The sequence below is a fragment of the Triturus cristatus genome, chromosome 11, assembly GCF_964204655.1.
Source record: "Triturus cristatus chromosome 11, aTriCri1.1, whole genome shotgun sequence".
Lineage (NCBI taxonomy): Eukaryota > Metazoa > Chordata > Amphibia > Caudata > Salamandridae > Triturus > Triturus cristatus.
Window position 1 is genome coordinate 654,447,763 of NC_140594.1, and position 20,506 is coordinate 654,468,268.

The window sequence follows — 20,506 nt, forward strand, 5'->3', positions numbered from 1 at the left end:
GTTTTAGTGTCACTTACATTTGACATTGACAAAATGCATGCGATCATAGATGACTGCAGCCACGCACTCATCGGATTGATCTTTTTTCATCAACGAGGAGTCTAAAAACAACTTATTGAGGTTATTTCCTTGCGTCGTCAAGACTGATAAAGTAAAACACATCCACGTCAATTGATGGTGAACGAAGTAAATGAGACCATACATGCTTATTGTATTGTACGTCATCACATTCCGATGTGTGTGGAATGCTATGACTGGGATGAAATGCCTGGGGCAGAGGATGGCTTAGAAGAAGGTTGTGTCCATGTTTCATTCGACTGGAGTTTCTTCATGGAAATCCATCTTTTTGCTTCTGCATTTTTAGTATTTCAAAAGCAGAAAGATTGTGGCTTTAAAACAATAATGAGGCGCGGGTTATATTTCCCATTGACTTGTAAAATGAGGTCGATTTTAGGCGGAAGACCCCCGCGCCCCCCCCCCCCCCCACCCCCAATAAATCAGTTCTTTTGACATGTATGGAAGACAGTAAGTAACTCACATAGTCCATGTTGAAGGTTTTCATTATGGTCCAGCACCTTGTATGCCTACCTAGGCCATCCAAGCTTTCAACTTGCTTATTCGGATTTAACCTCCGTATACTCCTCAGCTTTACCACTCATATTGGTACTATGACCAGAAAACCTTGCTTATGTCACAACTTTGTTTCCCTCTAGTGCTAATTGTGAATGCTAAACTTGACTAAGAACAAGCATTGGCAAAACCAATAAGTCTTACCTATGGAAGAGCTTTTGGCTTTGCCACTTAGCCATGTCGTACACAACCATGGTTAAAAGTTTATGGCATAGAGGAGAGTGCTGTAGAGTGTGGAGTTTTGTAGAGTATAGTGTTGCATTGCCGTAGAATGTAGTTGCGTAGATTAGAGTGGTGCAGAGCAGACAAGAGTCTAGTTGTGTAGAGTACAGTGGCATACAGTGCAGTGGCATAGAATGGTGCAGAGTAGAGTGGTATAGAGTAGAGTTCAGTGGCATACAGAGGTGCAGAGTAGATTAGATTGGAGTAGAGTGGAGTGGTGCAGGATAGAGTGCAGTGGATTGGTAAAGAGTGCAGTGGTGAAGAGTACATTGGCATAAAGTAGAGTGGTGCACAGTAGAGTAGGAGAGAGAGGCGTAGAATGGAGTGGTGCAGTAGAGTGCAGTGACGTGGAGTGCCACAAAGTGGAGTATGCATGGTGTGGTAGCGCACTGCCATTATAAACCACACGTTTCGATTGAAATTCCCGTTTTGTTTTGCACAGTCATACAGTTTTATTGATCAAAATATACAGCACATTGACGATAATGTTTGGTAATGTAATCTCCTAGTGTAGTGATTTTTGATCTTAATAAATGTTTCAGCCACACTTCATAATTACAACAAATGTGCTTCATTTGTGCTTTCTTGATTCTGATACATTATGAAATATCTGCACAGTTCATTCACAGACATTTACATTTTTTGTTTTGCTTTGGAAAAAAAGGTTTTCTTTTACAGCAAGGTTGTCACATACATCATCTCACTTCGAAGTCAGAGAAAGAAAAGTAAACACCAAGCTCCCTTGGAAGAGACAGCCTGACTTTTGACATCTGTCTTTCAATGCACAGCAAATGTGAGAACCTAAGTACAAGACTTAATGACCTGTTTACACAAAGCTAGCACATGGAAGAATACAGTAAATAGGCAATGCTTCATGGGTGGGATAAATTCACCCTGGACAACCCAAAACAACGCCAGCAAATCAAAAGCATGCAAATGTGAGTTACAAACCAACCACAAAGCCAATAGTAAGCAATTTGTATGATGTATTCCCAGGGAAGGAAGCTTCCTGGATGTCCCCAAGACGCCTTTAGCAAACAAGACTGTCTTAGGCTTCAACCTGAAAGTGACTACCAATTTTGCAACTCTGCAATGGTCCAATTGAGCCAATCCACATATGCTTCTCATTCTAGGCAGCATAAAATTCACAGTCCTTGATGTTTCTAATTTCGGTCTCAGTGGCAACAGAAATGTCAGAAATATTTTTATTTGTATAGACTGTTGCATCCTAGCTTTGCCTCTTCTGCAGGTGCTGATGTTTATCTAGCTTTTAATGAAGCAGGCCAGGTGGCTAAAATTAGAAAAAAAAAACATGCTCCGCTGAAACGGACGGGTGCATTTCGTATCACACGTGGGATACATCTTTCTAAGCCCATACTCATTGTTTTAATTTTAGATATAACTTACTCTTGCGAGTGTCTAGATGCTAAGAAGTACGGTCTGAAAAGGGAATGCAGCGAAATTCAGACTGAACAACCATTTTTTAGGTCGAGCCTGGGCAGCACATGTGGTGCTCTGCGAGGCATGCTGTATTCAGGTAGGGAATTGAAGCTCCACCCATATTTTTCTTTAGCTTGTGTCAATGTCCACTGTAAACTGTGGCTGTGCCTTAGTCAAAAGGCTTAGTAGTCCCTCCTTAGTACCGCCTCGTCTCATTTTGTAACCTCCAATGGCGACACCCCCTGTTACGTGTGTTGTTACTTGGTAGGGTTTAACCTCTGCCTTCAAGCACTATTTTCTCAAATAATTTTGTCCTGCCTGAAACAGGACAGTATCCCTCCTAAAGCTTTTTAAAATTTTATTAGCATGCATTTGCAATGCAATAGGTCTTGCATTTGTGAGAGTTTAAGCTAATGGCATTGTAAGTGACAATGCCTTTTTATTTATCTGGTTTAAAAACAACACAAATAAAAGGCATTGTCATTTACAATGCCAATAGCTCAAACTCTTGTAAAGGCGAGACCTATTGCATTGCAAATGCTTTTTTTTAAAAAAGGTAGACAGTCATAACTTTGATGCAGTGCGCCCCTCAAATCCTTGGTCCCCAGTCCTGCTGCATCTGCTTCCTTAATGATAACCTGCAGTGGCCACTTACACACCTGGCAGCAGTACATGCTTCATTAATGAATGTCCCTTTAAAAAAAAGAAAAAAAACACTTATTGTCCCCTTCTTTGGGGTATCTTTCTGAAGACGCTGTCTCTGGCCATTTGTAAACATAAAAATGAGTCCCCATACAGTGTTCCTTATTCTGGGCCTTCTCTTTGACAATATCTATGAATCTCGCTCCTTTCCTCTATCTCCTGGACCATTACTGTGAGGCCCAAGGGGTCGAGAGGATTAGGGCTCTGCATCTGAATGTAACCCTGCTCGCCTTCTACCTGCCACCCTATGGACTCAGATTTCACAAAAAACTGCCCCTGATTGGTTAATACTGATTTTGAGGTGCCTCGGCCTGAAAGCAAAGGGTGTGGTGGTGCAGAAAGTAAAAAAAAGAAACCAGCCTTCTTACCAGCCATTAATTGATTGAGTCACTTAAAGCTAGGGCCACTGGAACTATGTGGCAGGAGAAGGCCAAATTATGCAGCAGTGTTGACTAAATTCTGCAGTAAGCAAAGGAGAATTATGCTGCATATTTTGTGATGGCAATACTGCATTATTTTGCTCCTCATAAGTACCACATTAACACCCACATATTGCAATAAGCAACAGAAAGGTGACCAGTCAACCCTTAGATAGGACCTTCCACTGCGAGGTAACATGTTGCTGCATTTTTGGTAACATTTGAACCGTTTGAGCTAGAAACAAGTTTTTTTTTTTTAATCTGCAAATTATGCAGCAGATGATGGATTATGTGGCAAATGCGGGAAATCCATAACTATGCGCCAAATGCCAAAACAGCACAATTGCATAATTCCAGTGGCCCAACTAGGGTTCAATTATGTGTTGCTCAGCTTTAACACACATAGACATCTGCAGTGATGGTAGTCGCTAACTGAGGTTTCATAACCTATAAGAGTGCATTTATCACCAGTTAGTTTAACTTGCATTTATTATCCAACTAAGCTTTTATTGCATTATTTTATACACACTTGCATGACTGTAAAAACACTTACGCTTTAAAAAAAATGTTTAGCAATCTCTGCAACAGTGTTAGAGTAGGGTAAGAGGAGTGAGGTGACTGCATGGTTAGTGATTGGCTTGTTTGAGTGAGATTGCAGATTTAGCAGTGAGGGGGACAAGTGAGTGAAGTGTCACATGAGTGCAGGGTGAGTAGTGTGCTCGTGTGACCTCCGGGTGAGGTACAGGGTGAACAGCACAAGGGCATTATGAGTGCAGAGTTATCGCTGTGAGTGCAGTGAGTGTGTGAAAGTAAAGGTGAAGGGTGAGAATGAGGAGTGAGTTGTCTGAATGCAGGGTGCGTTCCCAGACACTGGAAGTAAATCAGCATGTTATTGACGGCTGCGTACGGTTTTAGATTTAAGTAAAACTATTGCTATCATGGCATTAATCAGAGATCGAGGGTGGAGGAAGTAATGTGCTGATCCTGCATCAAACTTCCAGTCTTATGATTAGGGTTGCCAGCTCATTATTTTGATGTCGCTGACGGTAAAAAATTAAATAGTCACCTAAAGCCGTATTTTCAGCACTTATCTGTGTGTACTTCGAACAGCAAATATAAATAGAAAGCACTTTTAATTGTGTGATAATTAAAAGGAACAAAGACAGAAAAGTCACATTACAAGTGAATACAAACTTTTTATTTATAACATTATTTTGTGTCAAGACAAGGTGTTTCCAGGCTCTTTAAACACATGGCTGGCAATTTTTCTTTTGGCAACCCTACTTTATATTCCTTTGCATGAAATGCATTCTCACACTAGTAAATGTAAAATACAAATGTAAGGAATAGGTAGAGTGGGGGCCCAAAGGGTACGGGAACCCGAAAAAAGGAAAAAAAGAAAAATGTCCCCGGTAACCAGTTTACAAAGGCACGTAGCTAATCAAATGGTCTTTAAAGAACTGTGAAAAACCTGGGGGTGCCAGAGATAAGACTCCAGACACTGCCTAGCCCACAGCAGCACACTCACTGACCTTTGGCCCCAGGGCACTCTGATCTCACTTCAAGGGCTTTGGAGTAAATGAAGACAGCCTGGAAATGCAGTAAATAAACATCGCTGTCTTCATTTACATGTACTTGCAGAGGCATTTGCGCCCCCCCCGGGAACCCATCCACGCCCCCCTCTCCTCACCTGGAGGGTGCGCCCCACAGTTTGAAGAGCTCTGCCCTAGGGCAATAATGGTGTCCAATGGCTCTGGTGGGTCTAAAAGGGATAAGAATCTATTGCTGCATGGCAAATCGGCTGTGATTGCAAGTGGGGCACTGTCCGTGCAAGACAGATTCTTAGGTGACACATCAGTAACTTCAGGTAGTTGTTTCCTGCTGGCTGCCAGGTGAGTGTGACCCATTTGACTTTGGTGCACTATCAATAGCAGTCGGGTCAAGTAGCTCCTCACGCTCAGTCAACAAATTATCAATGCGATCCAGCACACCAGCCCCTGCCGTAGGTCTCGAACTCTGGGCTTTCTTTTTCCATTTCTTCTTGTGGGCTCCTCCAATCCCTCCCTCGGTCACTTTCATCTTCCCCATGCCACCCCAGTAGCCGTTATTGCCCCAAATTGTCTCTAGAATGTCACACAGTACCTTTTTGAAATGAAATGATGACATTCCTCTAGGGCAAGATTTCAGGGGGGTGGCCCAGCCTCTTCCGGGCGCAGACTGGCCCGGCCTTGGCCCGGATGCGGCTGGGCGTACCCGTGCATGCCCCGTACTGTGGGAGAGTTATGCCGCCTTTGTGGCCCACCCCTCACAGCAAGTGCGTTGCGCTGGGGGACACATCCCACCCCAGCGAGGAAGAACCGCACAGTGGGACAGTCAAGTTGAGGCCTCACCGGCCCAGGCAGATGTCCTGCGATGCAGGAGAGTTCCGGCGCCTTTGTGGCGTGACTGGAGCTTGGCCCCACTCCTCGCTAGTTTGTTACGCTGGGGGACACGTCCCACCCCAGCGTGGAAGAACAGTACCGTGGAGCAGGCAAGTTGGGGCCTCACCGGCCTAGGCAAACTGATCCATTTACTCTGAAATATGGCCTTTCTTGACAAATGTGTGGCCAGGGTGTGGCGGAGTAATTCTTGCAGAAAAGTGTAGGTCGGGATACCCCTAAAAATCCCTGCTGTAATATCTTCGCACCCCAAGTATTATCCTTGTACCTCATAATCCCTGTCTTGGCCATTGGATCTAACTTCACTGCTAACTTTTTAGGTCGAGGGACCGTCCGGTCTGCCGAAGGCAGAACCGGAAGTCCGGAGATCTTATGTTTCTTAGAGTGGCTATTTAGCCCGCCTCTTTTTGCCTCTCCTCCATTGGCTGGCTTCCTAAACGGAGGCAAGCCATTGGAGGAGAGAGCCGTCCCTCCAAATAGGCTCCGTCTTTTTCAGATTTGGGGGCGTGTTCCGTGCTGTTCTTTCCACTTTTTAGCCACGCCCTTTTTTAGGTGTGTTTTTCTCTCCTCCAGCCAATGGCAAGAGGAGAGAAAAAGAAACACGCCCCCGAATCCGAAAACGCCACTGCGTTTCTCCGAGGCATTTCTGCTTTGCCTCGGAGAAAGGCAGTGGTGTGCTTGTTTAGGGAATGAGCCTGTGGATGCAGACCGCAAGGAGACAGACTTACGTGGTCGGTTGTTCATGGCGGATTCCAGCCTCCTACGGAGCCTGCACTTCTTGGCTGGAGAATCATGGCTCTGAGGATGGTGCTGAGAGTCTCCCGGAGCTTCGCCTAAGGCGCTGCTGCTGCACTGGTTGCCCTTTCGGCGATACTAGGACATACATATCAACATCTTAAAACTAGGAAGAGATTCATTTTGAAGATAAAAAGACAGATAAATCAATTTTGTCTCTCTCTCCTGGACAAATCCTGAGCGCTGTGTTTCAGAGCCCGTACCTGTATTTTCATTCTTAAAGCGTGTTTGAGTTGCGAATTGGGAAGAAAGCGCCATACTTGACCAACACCAAGCGCTACCCAGAATCGTTCTCCTTTGTCTGGCGTTGAAAGACTTCTGTCTCTAGCCTCCCTTTCGCCATTTCGTATCAAACAGTCCGACTATACATGTACTAAAATCATCTTTGGTTTGGCGTATTCATGCATTATGGAGATCGTAGATATTTTTTTTTCCTGTTTGTTTATTTTTATAAATGTATGCCCACGTGTAGCCGCGAAGTTCCACAGTCCTGCTATATAATGGATTAAACAAGACGAGAGGGAGGTAAACATACCTCATTAAGGTTTTGCCAGGAGGCGGGGTCTGCTCATTAGTATACAGGAAATACCCCCTACCTACTTTCAGGCACTTCCTGAACAACAGAATATCCCGTTTTCCTCGTAAAAAGCCGACACCAACAAAGAGGTCGCCAAAAGGAACCGCAGGCTGTGGAGCTCTGAGAGCAGTGCACCGTCTTTTTCGATCATATCTACTGCATTTTGGGTGCTGTAGTCTGGTTTTGATAACTATTTGCAGCAGAAAGACAAAGGTCTGAAACGCTGTCCTGGTGGATAGTCAAAGTTTAGGGAGATAACTTAAGTGTTTGTAGAACTGTAGGTGGCGCTAGAAACTCGTGGCCACAGTCCTCCGTAAGGAAGAAGCCTCAGATGTCCAGGCCACAAGGGTCAGGCAGCTGTAGTTCCGAGACGCGTCATTCTAGGTCGCAAAGGACAGGTCCTGTCCGGTTTTAGATTTCTCGAGTGCCTTTCAGGAGGGATAAGTTGCACCTTTGCTGTGGGTACAGTGCATCAGGCCTGTTGGGGGAGGCTGGGGAATAGATCTAAAGATAGCCAGAGGCATGCTGTCCTGTCATGGGCTTTACAACAAACAAATGATGGACGGAATGCTGACAATGCAGACATTCTCCCCCAGTCAAGAGATCTGGGTTAAATCCATCGTTCTTTTGCCCACTACGCTTCCCAGTTCAGACATGGCCATATGCAAATCAGTCTTGACCCTGTGCCTCATGGGAACAGTCCAGCCCGAACTGCCAAGCCATGTCTTCCCTGGACCGGAATCAAGCATCCTAGGACCGGTTTCTGGCTATCAGCCGTCATCAGCCAGGATAGCTTGACTCCAGTGGCGTAGTGAGCACGGGTCCCACGTCTGGGAATACCCATCCCACTTAGGGCGAAAAGCGTTACAACAAAAAAAATCATGGGGGCGTGCGTATATTTGCTAGTCACACGTGCCTTTCTTTTCGAGTCTCGGAGGGAAGATAACGCTCATAGGTTGCAGCGATAACCACAGTTCTCTGGCAAGCCATACGTTTAGTCTGTATTAAAGATGTCCCAGAATCTTCCGGCAGCCTCACTTCTGCCCTTTGGTCACTCAGCAGCCCGTGCTCGGCTTCTTATGACTCGCCCTGATTGTCGCATTATTCCTTCTTTGCGGTCATATGACTGGGACAAACAAGGCCACGCGGTGTGAGTTATTATTTGGAAAGGGTGACCTGTGTACCCTCCCGGACTGGCCCTGGTCACCTTTTCCCTTTGCCTCACACAGGCCAGTGTGGAACGTCCTTGTTAAGAAGATAAGCGGGCAAAATAACTCACCCAGGCAGGGATGAGTGTCAGGGTCACATAATTGCACCCTGGTCACACTCTCACACAGCTGTATCTCAGCAGGTTCATGCATTTGCTGCAGAGTCTAATGTGTATACACAGCTTCCTTTCCTTCTAAAACAGTATAGTGAGCCTGCTGCGTTGTTCCCTGTGTATTCTACAGGGTAAAGAATCAAATCCTGGTTCGTTGGATCAGTGGGTTAATGTGTTTGCTGCAGAGGTCTGTGTGTGTGTGTGTGTGTGTGTGTGTGTGTGTCTGTCTGGCTTTTTTTTGTAGGTGGCTCTATGCGTGGGTGGCTCTGTCTGTGTGTGGGTTACTCTGTGTGTGTGTGTGTGGCTGGCTCTATTTGTGTGGCTGGCTCTGTGTGGGTGGCTCTGTGTGGGTGGCTCTGTGTGGGTGGCTCTGTGTGGGTGGCTCTGTGTGGGTGGCTCTGTGTGTGTGGCTCTGTGTGTGGGTGCAAATGCAATAGGTCTCGCATTTGAGAGAGATTAAGATATTGACATTGTAAATAACAATGCCGTTTCTTTAAATGTTTTTAAAACAAAAACATAAACCACAACCTCACAACTTCACTCTCTCTCTCACTACCTCAATCACTCTCTATCTCACTACCTCACTCTCACTCTCTTTCACTACCTCTCGCTCTATCTCACTACATCACAACATCACTCTATGCTTATATATCACTACCTCACAACATCCCTCTCCCTCACTACCTCACTCTTTCACTACCTCACTCTCTCTATCTCACTACCTCACTCTCTCTATCTCACTACCTCACTCTCTCTATCTCACTACCTCACTCTCTCTATCTCACTACCTCAGTCTCTATCTACCTCACTCTCTATTTCAATACCTCAGTCTCTATTTCAATACCTCTCTCTCTCTCACTACCTCACTCTCTCTCTGCTAATGCAATAGGTATCACATATGCAAAAGAAAAAGCTAATGCGAATAGAAATGACAATGCCATTTATTTAGGGATACAAAAATCATAAAAAAATAATGAGCAATACCAATAGCTCTACCTAGAATATTGCCGAGACCATTGCATTGTAAATGCTTGTTGCGGTTTGTTAGGATGTTCATTACATCTGCAACGCCGTCTCATATTGCACAGTGTTTACTAGAAATGTTCCCTGTTTGACCTGCAGTAATTGCATCTGTGCTAGTATTCTACAAAGGAAAAGGTGTAACAAGCACATGGTAATATTTGGAGGTACCTCTTTAGACAAGTGTAACCCATCTGAGTCAGTGGCGTGTGTAATCTAGGAGCAAACAAAGCAAGAGGTATTAGAAGTGTGTATTCCTAATTCCGTCGTATGCCAATACCATATATTATCTAATAAGCAAGCATGAATAGTATGGGATATATTTATCTTTTCAGGTACTGCTCTCTGCAAGCGCATAATTCTATTACATAATCCCATACATGAGGTGCAATACCATTTCAATGTAACCTCCAGCATAAGAAGACCGAAAAAAAGAAAATCAAAACAGCAATACAGAACTGTCTGCTAGTAGTGAACGAATGCTCCACTTGCACTTTAAAGGGAGACATTGTTACTCCTGTGTCTTGCTTTACCCCTGATGTTCCCCCTTCTATCTGTGGAAGTGTCTGAGGCAAGTCGGGGTCCATTTATATGCCAGTCATATGGATCCATTGTTTCCTACCGTCCACTTTCACTGCATTAAAAGTACCTTGGATCCTTCCATCTTTAGATGAAATTCTGCACATAAACTTGTTGGCTAACAGGCGTCTGCTGGGCTTAGGTGAAGAACATGAGAGACTTCATTAACTCAAACAAATAACTCCTTTCATCTCCTAAAACCTCAGCTGTCTCATGGGCATCCGTCTTTTTGCCTTGCTATTGTTAAATGGGTGGGCATGGGACGCCCTGTAACTATTTGCTGTGGTGTTAAATGGTGATTGCTTCCTGGCTGATTTCTGAGGACGTACAAAGCCAGTGGTGGGTATTGCAGCCATTTCTTTTGCAGAATAGCACGTGCTCCAATTTTCCATTACCAGGGCTCGACAAATCCACTCGACCGCTCGCATTTGCGAGGTAAATTTAATGAGGTCGCAGTATTTTTAGGTCCTACTCGCCCTTTCTGGCGAGTAGGAAAACATACTAACTTTTGTCCTCTGTCTTTGAAAACGTAGAAAATGTGACAAGATAACAAGATTTAAAGGCTTTTTTTATTGCTCATAAAGCACATGAGCAATAAAGATGCCTTTAAATCTTGTTATCTTGTCACATTTGCTCCGCTTTCAGAGACGGAGGTCAAGTAGGTTACTGTTAGGTAGAGGAGATTTTTCAGGGTACTAGACCTGCAGGACTAGAACCATTTTTGAGATTTTTCGAGCCCTGATTACATTGGTGGCGATAAACGGATGACAGTTTGTTTTATTCCTAGAGCGATGCAACTGTATTGCCATATTGCTTTGACAAAATGGGGCCCGTTATCGGAGCGGATTGCTTCTGCCAGGCCCCACATCGGTATCGCCTCTCTTATCAGAAAATTGGCTGCTCCAGTTTCATTATGTACACAGGGTAGGGCCCTGCCTTAATCCATTGTGAGAATGGACAAACTACTACTATAAAATACCTGTATTTGTTACATCTTTCTATCATATTGACAAAATCTAAGTATTAATTTTTAAATGGACCTGTTCGACATGGTGGTGTTGAGGTGATCACCTTTAAGGTTGGCTTTGGACTATACTGTTGACATGATGCACGTTCTGCAATGTACATAGTGATCATTTCAGATAGTTGTGGAATAAACCAATCTGTATATAACTTAGCAAGAAGATACTCTTTTCCGGGTGTGTGCTGAAAGATGTAGTTGCTCCAGAGCTTTGTGCAATGGGGCTTGTGGCATTACTGGCTTATCAATGAAACCTGTTGATGACTGAATGCAGCCTCGCTGTTCCCACAGCTGCCTTTTGTGAGGTAATGCTAGTTCTTGTGATTCACGCAAATGTAATTTTGCTGTCTTGGTATATGTGGCGGTAATTTCGTAGCATCCTGTTGCCTACTTCTCATCATACCTAATGGCACATATCGTAATCTGTTTGTCCGCTTTTTGTATCCTTTTTCTTCAAGCATGCAAAAGAGACCAATATTATCATTCCTGCATATGTTTTCAGTAGGGCCACACACCAAAATGTTGTGCACTTAATGTAAAAGGGTGCTTTTACATTTTACGTTTGCTAAATCCTTTTTCACTGTCGTGCTAAAGATACTCTAGGACTCATCATATTGACTATAATTTGGGGATGCTTTAGCTCCTTCTCTTGCTTCCTAATCTACCAGAGCAGAAATAAGGTCTTGCTAATTGGTGTTCGCCGCACACTTTATCACTGCTACTTTAGATGCAAGTGTTAAAGCTTATATTAATCGGGCTAATCTTTATGCATCACAGGGGACCCTTTACATTTAAGAAATACCCTCCTTTCCCATCTGAATGCTAGAATGTAAAGTGGTGGTAACGTGCAGAAGCTGAATAAATGGTGACCTTTAGTCCCTCAGCTCTCTTCAATGCGTCAATGATGGCCACTAATGCAGCCATATGTGCTGAAAAATAAGGCAGTGGCATCTGGATAATGATTTATAATGTATCAGATGATCCCTTCTGTTCTGCTCTTACAAGTGCTGCTCCTGCCTAATTCCAGTTTCCTGATCTATGTAAGAGGATCCATCAGTAAAGAGCAAGATGCTCCCTGGTGTCTTCTCCTACCTTACTTTCTTCATCTGGTAAATAGTTAGGACAGTCATATGTATGTTCATCGTCCGTAGCTGGGTGTGCAAAGGATGTTGCTGGATTAACTGTTTGACAGCGAACCACTTGTAAAGATGGTACTGAAAGTATTACTTGTTCTCTGAGTTGTGAGGGTGCTCCTCTTTGTAAAATTGAAAATATTGCATGCTCTACATACAGTGTTTAAGGTGATCCTATCACTTTTGCGGTGCTTTTCTGGACTGCACACGCTGATTTGGCCCGTGCTTGTTCACATGGGTAGTGACCTTTCAAGACGCTATCCAGCAGCCCACTGTAGTTGGTTTGAATCCCACGGATGTCTTTGAGTCAGTATGGCTATCATTGTCATTTCATCACAATGACCGAAGAGATGGAATGGTTTGCTTGGTCAGGTGTACCCAACACTGGAGCATTTGTGTTTGCATTTTTCAGCTTCCAAAATGCTGTCTCACTTTGATTAGTCCAGTTTATTTTATTCTCATTGCTATGGTACAGTCTAAAGTGGTGCAGTCAGGGTGACATAATTAAATACATACTTCCTTAAATAATTGCAGAGTCCTTGGAACTGCTGCATTTGTCTTGTGGTGGGCTTGGACATGTTTCTGATGCTCTCTGCTCTGTCAAGTGTCGGTCTCCTCCCATCTTTGGATATTATCTGTCCCAAATGACATTCTATCTGCACATATCGTAATCTGTATTTGTCCGCTTTTTGTATCCTTTTTCTTCAAGCATGCAAAGGAGACCAATATTCTCATTCCTGCATATGTTTTCAGTAGGGCCACACACCAAAATGTTGTCCACTTAATGTAAAAGGGTGCTTTTACATTTTACGTTTGCTAAATCCTTTTTCACTGTCGTGCTAAAGATACTCTGGGACTCACAATAGCCTTGAGGGAGCCTTCTATAGCAATACAGAGTTTGTCTGTACATAAACCCTGTTAGATACCGACTATCTGGGTACAGCGTAATGCAAAAAAATCAATTTTTCAAATCAATTACTGAAAAGTAGGTGGCATCCGTAGTAATGTTTATTAGTATGACTAAAGGGTCTGGTACCAATGGAAATTCTGTGATTTACTATATCGCGCAGGGAGCGGAAATCCTCCAAGTTACCCCCTTAGCCGTTTTAATGAGATAAATCTATGTATTACAAGGTGATGCTCTCTCATATATCACTCCCTGTTAATTGTGGGAAAGATGCATTCTTCTGATTCTTTGTATAAGGGATACTGAAGTACCTCGGGCAGTATTGCACCGAGTTTCAATGTTTTCACATGCTCAGCTCCTTTAATCAGTCTCGCATTGTGTTGTCCCTTAGGCCACAGACTCTTTGGTATCTTTGCCAAATCCTTATCTCTTATTGTACTGTCTTGTGCGTGTTTTGGCACTGTCCTATATTGCAACCGTACTCTAATGAGAATATCCTTTTGAAATAGCTCTGTCTCAATTGATGGGCTATCATTAAACATTTCCTCATCTGATGTCTCTCTCAGTTTGATCTCTGGATCCGTAAATATTACTGATGCCCATGTTGCTTGTCTCATGTCAAATGCTATCAGTAATGCCTAACGTGGCTCTATTTCAAGGGCCATTATCTCTAACACCAAGCCAGGTTCTTCTATGGGAGCCACAGGTCTCTCGAGTCTGAACAATAGTTAATTCGGTATCTGCACTATCTTCCCCAGTAGTGCTGGTGTATTCTCAATATCAACACGTATATGCCATGCAAAAAGGCCTCTTTATCCACAGGAATTGCTCTGACCTGTTGTCCCAAGTCTTCATGAGCTAGGAGTCACAGCATCCTACCCGGTCTAATACCAGGTGTGTAACATACCATCGACCCATCATCCAAAAAAGAGATGGTCATATTCAGCTTAATCATCGGGTCTCTTCTGAGAAGATTGACCGGTGCCTCTGGGAAATATAACAATGCTCCTTCAATCTATGTGTCTCCTTTTATCATGCTCACTGATTCAGTGGAGGGAGCCTTCCTGACCACCCCAGAAAATGCTTGTGTGTCAATTGACATGTGAAAAAGTGGTAGTGCTCCTTCCTTTATACAAGATTTAGTGGTATCGGTATTGATGTAAAATAAAACTAAACCACAAAAAAAAAACCTACATGGGCGACTTTCTGTGGCTACCATCAGTGGGTTTCGCTTTTGATCTGTGTGTTGTTATTATTGGACACAATATGGTTGTATGTGGACTCTCATTGTGTATAGCTGCTGGTTGATGTCCCTCCAGATATTTGGGGTTGTGCAGAAAAGGGATTGTGTGTGTTCTCCTTTAGTATTTCCGACAACCTGGGGCATATTTTGGGGCATTTGCCCCTGTTGTGCAGTCCTCTGAACCTGAACACAACGCATCTGTTGTGGCCCCATCTGCCTCTGCGGAGCAAACCATCACTGCGCTTGATCATCGTTCTTTTTCACTCTACATTCCCTTGCAAAATGACCCCTATTTCCACAATAACACTGTTGTCCTGCAGTATATTCTTTGTTTCCCTCCCTGGCCCCTGAAAAACAGTCCTAGTCTGTTTCACATGTTACTTACTGGCTCAGGGGTGTGGAATTTTTGAAAAACTGTACTTGTCCAAGGGACAAAGGGATACAATCTTTTGGCTCTGTAAAGAAATCCACTTGCCCCACGAACTCTATAAAACTAAAAGTTATAAGGACTAGCAAGGACTGATTTACTAGTCCACTATAAAAGCCTAAGTAGACTTGACCACCTGTGCCTCTTTGCCCTTACAAACTCTTATTACAAAGTATTACCTTCCACACTGTTTTCTTGCTATCAGCAGTAAAACATTTGCCTTTCCACTAACTTGCCATAGGGCCCATACCAATTTCACATCTTCATCATAGGATTCATCACCCGTCGGTTCTCTTTGCTCACAACAAGGGCTTCACACACCTACTGTTGAAGGACACCACTCCCTTACTACACATATATCTTCACACTAAGTACATTGGAATTAATATTCCTCTCACTACCCATCCTATTACCTTTTCTCCACTCCCTTATCACAGGCTCTGTACCCCTTGCACATTTTACTACAGGTTCTCCTCCCCTCTCACAAGAGGTTTTATTCCCACTCTAGTTTCACCATTGGCTTCATACCTTCCAAACCCCTCTCTTGTCTACTGCTGCTACCTTGCCTCCGCTCATCACAGGCTGCTCAGCCTTCTTTACCCCCCTCTGTACTCCTCTCAGGGCTCTGATTAACCCCTTCACCTTAACCAGCCCACTTTGCCACCTGCCTTCCAGCAGCCCTGCCAACTGCCCCCACAGTAACCCTAGTAGTAAAGACATGTATAGAGCAGCACAAGTCGAGGCATTTACATGTAGACACTTTTTGTGACCAGTGTCTGATGGCAACGCAGTGATGGCAAAGCAAATGTATCTGTTTCAGAAATGTGTAGTAAGGGCAATAGAAGAGTGTCGAGCAGTACAATGACTGGCCATGGAGGAAGGAGTCAAAATTGAGAACCTGCACAGTACAGTTGTGAGAGTGGATATTTCAATAGCATAATACTCGAATTAATAAAGGGAATGTCATGAGACTCACTGATGGTACTGAGACAGACTTCAAGGGACCCGGCTGGATTGAGCTGGAGAAAACAGGCACCCAAGCTGTGAATTATTGAAAAACTCACCAGGCAATATTCAAGCAAGGGGAGCTGGCCAGGTATTAGGACAGGGATGCCTGGAGAGGCCTGCAACAAGATCCATGGACTAAATTGAGGAAGAATTGAGACAGAAGGGATCTCGTACTAGGAAAAGGCACACAGGTTCTGGAGAAAACCTTAGTAAATTCAAGGGCAGAAACACTAGAGGATAATGTAGGGAAACGAGGCTGGCAAGAGGAATATAAAGGCACCCAAACCATGGGGTCCAGAAAAATAGAAAGTCAGATAATCTTAGGATAGAGGGGAGAGCAAGTACAGGGACGAAAGCACAAAGAAAGAAACCAAAGTTATTCGGCAGAATCCGCAGATTGGCTAGATGGCTCGGTGGGTTAAGATTTACTCCAGACGATCACTGTGGCCTGCACACTACGAGTTCAGATTCTGGCAATAAATTTGTTGCTTTCCCTCCATTTAAGGATATCAAATTGAGTACTATTGCGTAAACAATAATAAGCTCTATCATTTATAGTGCTAAAAACAGAAGAAAATTACTAAGCACTATAAATAAAACCAAATTATAGGGAGGGATGGACTGCAGAAGCAGAGGAATAGGTATAGGAAAACTCAGCAGTAGTACAAAATAAAGTGGAAACCTTGTTGAAAGAGGAAGATCTGTGTCAAGATCAGAGGGAGAAGTACCAGAAGTCGTAGTTCAGATAAGCACTCAGAAATCACCTCTAGTGATTAGTAGCGCTGTACAAACCAACCCTAAATAAAATAATCTTAGCCAGAAGAAGAGCAGACAAGTAGCCCGGAGGACAAAGGGAGCAATGAGAGCTTTTGCTTGTGATCGAGTGAGGAAAGGTAGTCTATAGAGGAGGCAGAGCCAGAAAAGCAAGATGTCTTTGTGAGCCAAAACTCCTGGCTCTTTACTTGTAAGGTCATGAGCAGTTCTGGAATTGGAAAAACTTTACTTTGGGAACCCTTAAATTGGATGATCAAAGTAGGTAACAAAAAGAGGATGAAGTCACATGGGGCTGAGTCCTGAAAAGCGGTCAAGGGGCAGGTGAAATGATGAGGGGCCTCTTGTGCCCCTTATTACATTCGCCTGTGTTTTTTGGCCTAGACTGCATACTCCTGGAGTTCTCCTAGAGTTCCCCAACTATTCCATGCAAATAAGTGTCAGTCTTACCTCCTGGGCCGTGAACTGACTGGTGCCCCATCTCTCTTCTCTCCGCCATATATTTCCAACAAGCCCGTTATTTTCCGTCCTCTGAGCCTACTACACTAATGAACAGATCTATTCCCCTGGACAGAGAGGGCTTTCTTGTGGAAAATGGCATCACAAATGCCTTCAATGACCGCATGTCATCTTTCTGCACAGTAAATGGAGGACTGTCCCAGCGGTTACTTGAATTGGGGACTGTACAAGAGCATCAAATACATCCAGCGAGTACTGGTTTTCAGGGTCTCTGGTGTTATTTCATGTGGAGCTGACTTCAGGGGCTGTTAAGCAGTGAGGCATCTGTGTGGGTTTTATCAAACAAGTACATCTTTTGTCCGCAACCTTTTATGTAATTGAGGGCGTCCAGGATAACCACATCCTCCTTGTTTAGCTTCCCTTCAACTTGAGCTCTCAGGGCTCTTCAGACTTACTCTTTCCGAGAATTTGCATACACTGCATTCCTGTCTGCTCTTAAGGACTTGTAACCCACAACATGCACCTTCCCTGACCCTGAACATGCAGTCCTTTACCATTGCAGGGGAATCCTCACAGCACCACTAGTGGCATATCTTGCTCACAGCTGCAGCCGAGCTTAGCTTGGTTACTGTAATTACTTATAAAAAGGCATATTTACTAAGATTTCAGATTCCAATCTGAAATAACTGGTTTGTGATTATATTGGATGCACAAGGGTTAAAGAGAATGTCTACTTTTCCATCGGACTAAGTAGACAATAAAACTTCTTGTCTGCAACAAGAATCCTCCTGTCAAGGGGCGTCGGGCGAGACAAATTCCCCACCCCTGCTGTCTTCCTTCCTGGTTCCTACACACTGGTGTTGTGACAGCCATTTGTGGTGCTGCTAGAAGTGACCCTTCTCTGCTTGATTTTTTAATTTTCTTTTGCATCAACCTAGCTGTAGCCCTCTCTACCTGCTCTGCCTTTTCTTTTTTCTGCTTGAAATAACGTATGACATGAGCTTGTATTTTTGGCCATGGTTTAGCCTCCATTCCTACTAGTCCATCTAGGCTTGCTCGATATCCGTGGTTGGGCCTTGTTTCAGTACATTATAAAATAACTTTACATTTCCTCCCAGTTACACCCTACTTCTTGTACCCATCGTTCTTTCATTCTGGTAATGAATTCTGCAATGTCTTCAGTCGGTTTTGTACTCTGCCATAAAAGCTCCAGTGTCTGGTCTGTCTGGATGTTTTCTGCCGAAAGAGCATGCCTGACATGTTGACGGATATTGTTGAAGGATGACCGTTCAAACTGTGTTTTTATTAATGTTATTTGAAGGAATCCTACTCTGGTCAAAATAGTATTTACCACGTATCCCACCAGAAAACTTAACAAACATTTAACATCGCCCAAGGCCAGAATCACCCCAGCAGAGTGTTTCTTAAAGCATCCTATCCATTTTCTGAACCCTCACACAGCGAGGGTAGTGTCCTCTTTAAATTCTTTTTATCCAGTTGTGGCCATGGAACATATGTGGGCAGTGGTCTACGCTCAAAAGTGAGGGGTAAATGAGTTATTAGACAAGGATTTACTGGTCTTGGGTCTGGTCTATTGCATCGAATCCCTTCAGTCGGTTTGTCTATAGCATACTTCTCCCAAACCACGAGGTCCTCTTGCATATAGGAATCATTTCAATCTGAGTTGCCCTGTTCCTGCTGTATATCTTCAGCAGTTGCTAAGTCGATGGGTTGAAAAGATCCTTTCAAGGCCATTGCTTCGCTCCCCTCCTTTTCAGTCCATTTTGCCAATTCATCCAAAAAGGGTTGGTAATGGAATATAAGGAGGGTAGTTACTATTATCTCTATGGGTGTCAGATCTGACCTACTCTTTTTAGGATTGACTTCTTCCACGTTTGTGAGGTGTCTTACTGCCATTAATGACCCCGGTGAGCAGTGAAAATATCGATCTACACTAATATCGAGTTTTTAATATCGTGGGCACAGAATATCGATTGTCAAGAATATCGTTGAACACAATATCGACCTTAAGGTAAGTAATGTAGTTTTTTTTTATATCTAAGTAAGTAGTATCGAAATTAGTAATATCGAAGTAAGTAATATCGTTAGCAAAAATATCTTTAATATTGATATTTATATTAGTGTTATGTATTTTCGTATGCATTTTATATGTATGTTTAAAAAAAAATTGTAATGTATTTTTATTATTTTTAAATACATGTATTAAATGTTTAGAGATTAGTAATTTTTTTAAGTAAATTTTGCGTTTTAGTACCAGAGCAGGTTGTGGGTTTATTGGGGAATAGGATGGGAAGTAATTCAATTATTATAATTAATGTTTTTATTTATTGTTATTGATTATTTTATTGATTGTTAATTTGTATTTGATTAATTAGCATTATATTTATTGTTATTGTAAATTATTTGAGAATTAATTATTAATTGGTAATACATTTTTATTATTTGATTAATTGATCATTACATGACATTATTTTTTGTATGTAGCGGGTTGTGGGTTTATAGGTGAATAGGGTGGGAAGTAATTTAATTATAAATGTTTTTATTTATTGGTATTGATAATTAATTTGTTATTAATTGGTTATTAAATTGTATTGATTTAGAATTATATTAATTATAACGAATTTATTTTTTATTTAATTTATTGTCCATTTATTATTTGGTAATTAATTTTTATGAATTGATTGACAGTTACATTTTTGTTTTTTTATGTCTAGCGGGTTGTGGGTTTATGGGGGAATAGGGTGGGAAGTAATTTATTAAATTAATTTTATTGGTATTTTTATAAATTTTTTTAGATAATTTTTAATGTTCTTTATTTTACAAAATTATTTAATTAATAAGTATGTTAATTTAACTCCTACGCTATCCTACATTTTCCACACTGTTACATTCACTGGAGTTGGCATATTCTCTACGCTATCCAACACTTTCCCTACTGTTGCACTCACTGGAGTGGGAATAGGAATTTTTACCCCTACGCTATCCAACATTTTCCCTACTGTTGCACTGTTCGGAGTTGGAATAGTAATTTTATTACCTCCGCTATCTAATATTTTTTGTATTTTAGTTAATGTAGCATATAATTAATATTTAAAAGATTAACAATATGTTCAATTATTTTAATTTGTCTTATATATATTTTTTTGTTTTGTGTATGGATGTATGTATAATTTATATATATTTTTTTATAAGTTATTGAAATATTTAGAATTATTAGTAAGTATATATATTATATGTAAAATGTATTTTTACTATATATATATATATATATATTTATATATTATAATTTTTAAACATTTTATTTTTTTTTACTTTTAATTACATGTATGATTTACTTTATTTTACATTATTAAATCAATATTTTTAACAATGA

At 42.2% G+C, this 20,506-nt stretch overlaps 1 protein-coding gene and 1 pseudogene across 1 annotated transcript in view; one reads left to right on the forward strand and one right to left on the reverse strand.

Moving 5' to 3' along the window:
* The window catches only part of UBXN7 (UBX domain protein 7), a 485,766-nt gene that overhangs the window by 88,123 nt on the left and 377,137 nt on the right, over positions 1 to 20,506 (forward strand). The gene's annotated exons all lie outside the window — the stretch shown is intronic.
* On the reverse strand, positions 17,199 to 17,703 carry LOC146785252 (protein KTI12 homolog pseudogene; annotated as a pseudogene).